The sequence below is a fragment of the Marmota monax genome, unplaced genomic scaffold (assembly GCF_021218885.2).
Source record: "Marmota monax isolate L192 unplaced genomic scaffold, Marmota_monax_Labrador192_F-V1.1 WCK01_AAM20220418_F8-fsc00001, whole genome shotgun sequence".
Classification (NCBI taxonomy): Eukaryota; Metazoa; Chordata; class Mammalia; order Rodentia; family Sciuridae; genus Marmota; species Marmota monax.
Window position 1 is genome coordinate 7342430 of NW_026693777.1, and position 6649 is coordinate 7349078.

The 6649-nt window shown below is 35.1% G+C and overlaps 1 pseudogene; it reads right to left on the reverse strand.

Moving 5' to 3' along the window:
* Positions 1-2524: 2524 nt before the first annotated feature.
* Positions 2525-3819, reverse strand: LOC124104102 (eukaryotic translation initiation factor 5-like; annotated as a pseudogene).
* Positions 3820-6649: the final 2830 nt, after the last annotated feature.

Consider the following 6649-nt stretch of genomic DNA (forward strand, 5'->3'; position numbering starts at 1 on the left):
TCCCAAAGTTTTGCCTTTCTTAGGGTGAAATAATAATTAAGGTGAGACATGAACAATAGATAGGAATATCATTCAATAAGATGAAAAAAATAAACATTTAATAAGGTGCATAAAAAGAAATGCATAGATTTGAGTCCAAGAGAATGATTTGATTATTGTTAGACTTGTTGAGTTTGAGATTATTTTTTTTTCCAGGTGGAGTTATTCTCTGTGTGAGCTATTGGGTTTCAAGCACAAGAGTGCATGGATGGTGATATGAATTTACTGATCTATGCAATGTTATGTATATAAGACAAGTAAAGCCCTGGGGAAGATTTTGTGGAATTGAATAATTAAAATTGTAGGGTAACTTAAAAGTGTTTAAATATATAAGAATTATGGATCAGGTTGGCTATATCTTTTGGGCTTTCATGAATTAAATACAAGTAGAAAATTCCAAGTCTTAGATTTCCTGAGAGAAATCAATTAGGAAACACCTCACCCGGTTATGACTTGCTCCTGGAAATTTGCTGCAAAAACAATTAACATTTGCTGAATATGTATGTACATTTCAGATTTCTTACTCAACCTTTAGTTTAGTCATGTGACTGAGTTGTGGCAGAGGCCCAGCTACACTGTCATGGAAATAGTTTTGATAAAGAGGGTAGTCTTGAAAAAAGATTTTAAATGAAGAGATTAAGAATGGTGAATCAGGTTTCTATGTTATAATGAGCATTGACATTTTTCATCAGTGTTCTAAAGCATTGGTCAATTATGACAGAGCTATGAGAATATGAGATAAGAGGGAATATGTATAGGAGGGAGGAGGGAGGATTACTGGTAGGAAAGCAGTTTGATAAGATCAATTGCTGAATATTACTATCCTTTATGGAGGAGTTTTTATTTTTATTTTTAATATGACTAGATTTCTCTTTATCACTCTCTGAATTTTCTACTGGACTTATCTTTTCTCCTAAATTACACTTTTTTTAACTTCATGCATTATGATTTGATGTTTTTAAGTTGTAAAGCTTTATAGGTTTTTAAAAAATGCAGAATTTCATATATTCATCATAACAATATCAGAGAATAGTATCACCACCATAAAAAAAAATTATTGTGTTTTATCCATTCAACACTCTGCCCTTCCTGAACTCCTGGCTATCACTGATCTACATACTCCCCCTATAGTTTTACCTTTATCAGAATGTCAGAATAACGAAACTATGCATTATGTAGTCTTTCTCAATGATCTCCTTTATCTTAACAATATACATTTAATTTTGATTCCTGTTTTTGCATGCCTTAAATAGCTAATTATTTTTATTGTAGACTACTAGTATTCTATCATATAGAGGAACTCTAGTTTATTCATTCATTCATTTATGCAAGATGTCATGTTGCTTCCATTATTAATAATGCTACTTACTATAGGCATTCATGTTTTGTTGTTTAATTTTTTTTTTTTTACAAACATAAGGAGGTTGAGACAGGAGTATTGTGAGTTCAAAGCTAACCTCAGCAATGGAGAAGCACTTAGTTACTCAGTGAGACCCTGTCTCTAAATAAAATACAAAATAGGGCTGGGGATGTGGCTCAATGGTTCAGTGTTCCTGAGTTCAATCCCTGGTATAAATAAATAAATAAATAAATCTAAATTTTTAAAATTATAATTTAAATGTTAAGGGTAAAAGCTGAAAAACTCCTCAGTTTTTTTCGAGAATGTAAGTTTTCCTTTTCGTTTCCACCAAATAAAACAAGAGTTTATTATTTAATCACATGTTTAAATTTTGAGTTTTCTCTCAGTACAAAGCAACCACTACAAACACACAAAAAACTTATTTGTTAATGTAAAAATTTTTCCTTGGTTTGTCCAACATGCAATACACATGAGTCCAAAGACTACAGTTTGGGGCAAATGTCCATGGACTGAGAAACCACAATTCCAAGTTTCAAAACTCATTTTAAAAATTATTAATAGGACATGCAGGTAGCTTTTACTTCTCAGCAACTTCTTGCACTATTATTTGATTATTAGTCTAACTCAGCACAAGAAAAAAATATTGCATGACAATTTGAGGGACTAAAAAGAAAATTTCAAAAGTACTAGATTTGTTAACAGCTGAGTAAGGTCATTATAAACAAGCTGCTGAAAACCCCTGTATAGTCTTAGCACCTAATAAAATCTACCAGGCTCCAAGGACACTCTTCAGGTTATATGATGGCATAACTTTTTAAAAGGAGCCAATTACATCAGCATAAGTCATTCAGAGCCCAACATATAAAAGATGACCAAAATCAAATCTAGTTTTCCCAAAACAAACATGCTATAAATAAACAAATTACATCCCATCCTTGATGTGAATATGAACTTCCTAGAGGTCTCATTGGGCCTAATTGCTGATCACTCACAGTAATAGATTTTTAGTGCAAAGAGTAACATGATATTAAGTTGTTTTAGATTTTAGACATACACATTACACTTCTGGGTGATAATGGAGAGAATCTGCAGCATTATATCATTAATCTAGGTTGCATCGTTCTTTCAAATGGCATCAATATCAATGTTTTCATCCTTGCTGTCAGACTTTACAGTTTCAGCTTTCATTACACTAGTAGTCTTTGAATATACCTCCTCAATGTTTTCATCTTCATCTTCTTTCCCACCAGAGATTCTTCCTCTGCCTCCTTCAACAGCTTTATAATTGGTTTGCTTTGATATGAATCTCTTTGCAGAGTTGTTTTTTTTTTTTTTTTTGTTTTGTTTTTTTTGAGGCCTATTTCTTAGAGGAGTTTTCTAACAGCTGATGATGACCTACTCTTCTGAATGGCTGTGCCACACATCTCCTTCAAGATGGGTGGAATCTTGGAGAGAGATGAGCTTGATGAATTATACTGCACACTTCAAACGATGAGGAAGGTATGGCTGAGCTTTTTTGTTACCGTTACAAAATCTTAAGAAATGGCACCTGAGTTTCTTAATCAGTTCACCAGTCTTCTCTTTGAAAAGAACTTCAGTCAGAACAAAAGGGCCCATGGCTGTTACATCTAATCTTTCTGCTTCTGCAACAATTTGTCAGGTGAGTCAATGATACCTACTATCTTTTTCGTAACAAAATCCAACAGGATATTGACACACTTCTACAGTACCTTCCAAATCATCACTGAGTGTCAGAGCTTCTGCAGGGTCACTAATTTTATCCATTTTGCTGCTCTGAGTTTCCTCAGTTGTATGCTTCTCCCCAATCCTTCTCCTCCTCTTCTTCCTCAGCACTTATAGGAACAATGATCTCATTTGGTGCTGCTGGTGGTGGTATGTCACTGCTGAATACAGAACCATTTTCCTTGTCTTTGTCCTTTCTATTTTTCTTTTCTGTTTTTTAATTTTTCCTTTCCTGCACCACTCTCATTATTTGCCTGCAAGTTTTTCAGAATGAACATGCAGAGTTTATGGTGTATATCAAGAATTCCTCTGTATCCACAGGCTTAACAAGAATTACCTATTGTTTGCCTTTTTTGAATTAACATACAGGTCTATTTCAGGATTCTCACACTCAGGGCAGAAAGAAAAAGCAATTTAATGAACCCATTCAATATGTCTTGCAGTTTATTTGCCTCATGAGATCCTTTGACAATGTAATGGTCATTCTTAACATAAAACTGGGTCTGTATACCCATCTCTCAAACCAGATATTTGGTGGGATATATCAGAGACTGATTAAGTGACTTTTTGACATCAAATATGTTGACTATAACTGTTTTGATTCCATTGCCTTTGCTCCCAATCTTGGCAATCAGACAGGGGGTTGGTATCTTGTAGCTATAGAACTGGTCTGACATGCTGCACTTACATTAACAGACATTGTGGCTTATTTGTGGCTTTATTGATAAGACCAGGACATCTGTGATTACAAATTTGTGGTATCATCTTTCTGTAGAAGAAGAGATGATATAAACTACTGCAAGAGTTCTGTCTCTGATATGAAAAAAATAATCATAATTTGCCACTGAGGCTATAAGTGCCTTGCTTGTATGCCATATTTCCACAAAAATGCTCAATAATTTGTTTTCATCAAATAAAGATATAAAACCAACACAGCTTGCCTGGGACAGGGAGGATGAGGTGCTGGAAACCTGGTTGAGTCTGGAACTGCTGGATGGGTCAGTGGAGGGACAAATGGGCAGGTACTGCCCCGGACTATGGGGCATGGGACCAGTCTTCCCAGCAACATCAAAATCAATTTTTTTGTTGATCAATTTTCCTCTTTTCATTTTAGTTTAGGAATTTTCCGTGGACTTATATTTAGATTAATTTTTATCCTCAATCTTTTATATCTATTAAATATATTATTTATTTGTATTAATTTTTTTAGACTTTTCATTTGAAACTTTCTTAAAGCATCTCTATTTCCATTGCTCTACTGTTCTTGCATGATATGTATTTTTTATTAGAACCCATAATATATTAATCATAGTAATTTAAAATGCTTTGTCTTACGCTGCCAGAATTTGTATCAAAAGTGAATCTGATTTTGATAAGTTTTTTTGTTTTCACTTGCTTTTTGTATGTGTACTTGAGTTTACACAATTAGGGAATAAGAGGCTTTGAAAAATATGAAATTAAGTAATGTCCTTGTGAAGTGAAATTTATGGTAATCAGGGCTGTGCCTAATATTCACTGTAGCTGCAGGTACCAGAGGCTTCAATTTTCTTTAATGCTTTTCTTTGTCTTCTTTCTTGACTTTCAGGCTCCCATATGAGTTCCTCCCTAGATATTCCAAATCTTATAAATCTTTCATCTATAATCTGATGTTACTTTGCTGGTAGCTTTTTGATGTGGTGGTAATGTCACCATATGGGGGTCCAGGGGGTCTATAATAACAGGGGAGACTTCTGCTTGGAACTTCCAGGTTCTTGACCACATCACAGAAAATAATTTAAGGACACGTCAGGTATGAGAAACAAAGGAAGAGATTTATTATAAAGGAAAGTACACACTGGAGACTGGGAATGCAGGTGATGAGAGAGAGAGAGAGAGAGAGAGAGAGAGAGAGAGAGAGAGAGAGAGAGAGATGCCTTGTCTTGGTCTAGGTTTTTAAAATTTATAGAGGATCAGTAGCTAGGGGGCTGAACTAGTGTTGGGTCAGGGAGGGGATTTCACAATTTTGCATCAGTTTTCCTTGTGTTTGTGTATTGCTCTCTCATGCTTTCTCACATTCTAATCATGTTGCTTCCTACAGAGCATGTCTCATAAGCATCTTGAATCTTCACCCTGGGGTGTGTATCTTACTATAATATTATAATGAGGCTAGGATCACTTCTTGGTCACCAAAGTCTTAAATGTGTATGTTCCCTAAATGAGTGATTCCGACAGAGGCCTATCTGCAAGCTAAGTACAAAGATGCAGGTGCAAGGACTTGGGCTGTGTTGCTCACAAATTGTTGGTTCTGCATTCCAGTGGTTTTTGAGTATTTCTTTTTTTAAATTCAATGTTCTTCCTATTTTTCATACATAAAAAGGGAGGCACATTCTATATTACTCGGGCAAAGTTTCAGTATTTTAGTGGACTTGTTCCTTTGTTTCATTATAAATGTTCCTTCCTATTTTCCTTCCATGATGTGATATTTTTCCTACCCATCACCCTTTCCTCTACTATAGCATCTCCATGTATTTCATCAATATTTGACTCCTGTTGATAGTGTGTATCTCCTAAGTGGGACAGTATAGCTGGAGAATGTTGGAGTAGGGAAATATTCTGGCTTCTATTCAGAGAATATTTCAGATTAGAACTGAATCAGAGCCTTTTCACCAGGAGAGTAGGCCTTTGTTATGGAGAATGCTATGGCCAAGTTTCCCCAGTTTGCTCTTTTCTTATGCTTAAAGAGTTAGGAGGGGTTTTCTTGCACACTGAAGTTGAGAACATGATTGGCTTGATGGAATGGAGCTAATGAATGCCTCAGACTATGACACAAGGCTCTCACTCTTACTGTTTTTCACATTCTACCTACAGCAACTCACCAAAGTTCTAGATCCTCTAGGTATTCTTATCCATTGATGAATTTTGTCACTTCTGTTCTAGGTAATTACACCTCAGTTCTTTTCCTCTCTGAATGCACTTTTCTTTCCACATTAGGTGGTCATGGTTTCCTCTGAAACTTCCATTCTCTGAAGAGTCCAAGCCATTGATTTTTAGCTTGTATAACAGTTTTTTTTTTTTTTTTTTCTTATTCAACAATGGAGGGATGAATGCACAGGCACTTTCCATGTTGGAAGTGAAACCTTTATTCTGATTTTTTTTCCTTCACATTTGCACATATGCCACTTTGAGGTGGGTTGGTTGGTTATTGATGAGAATAAATATATTCCTGAAATAAGTCATTTTAGGTTTTAAAAACAAAGGGTGATTACCTGCAGATTAAGAACTTTGAGATTGACAGTGTTAAAAGACTGTAGATCTATTTCATCAGGGGAGCTTTTAAAAAATATCAATACCTGTGCTCCACCCCAAGAGATTCTAACTTAATAGGTTTGAGATGGGCTCAAGCATCAATAATTTTTGATATCTCCCCAGGAAATGCTAATGTGCCAACCAGGGTTGAGAACCACTGCCTTATAGAAACTTAAAAGAGCATCTCTAGATACAATTTAAGATATAGTATTGACTTTTTCC